This window comes from Penaeus chinensis, chromosome 5 (genome assembly GCF_019202785.1).
Source record: "Penaeus chinensis breed Huanghai No. 1 chromosome 5, ASM1920278v2, whole genome shotgun sequence".
Lineage (NCBI taxonomy): Eukaryota > Metazoa > Arthropoda > Malacostraca > Decapoda > Penaeidae > Penaeus > Penaeus chinensis.
The window spans coordinates 38,464,592-38,464,830 of NC_061823.1; positions in this window are offsets into that span (position 1 = coordinate 38,464,592).

Genomic DNA, 239 nt, shown 5'->3' on the forward strand with positions numbered 1-239 from the left:
TCTCTCCTCTTTCTCTCCCTCTCTCCCCACCCCTCCTCCCTCTCCCCCTCCCTCCCTCCCTCCCTCCCTCCCTCCCTCTCTCCCTCACTCTTTATTTTAATATCTATCTAATCCCGTCCTCTCTCTCTCCCCCTCTCTCTCCTCTCCTCTCTCCCCTCTCCTCCCTCTCTCCCCCCTCTCCTCCCTCTCCCTCTTCCCCCCCCCCTCCCTCCCCCTCATCTCCCTCCCCCCTCCCCTCT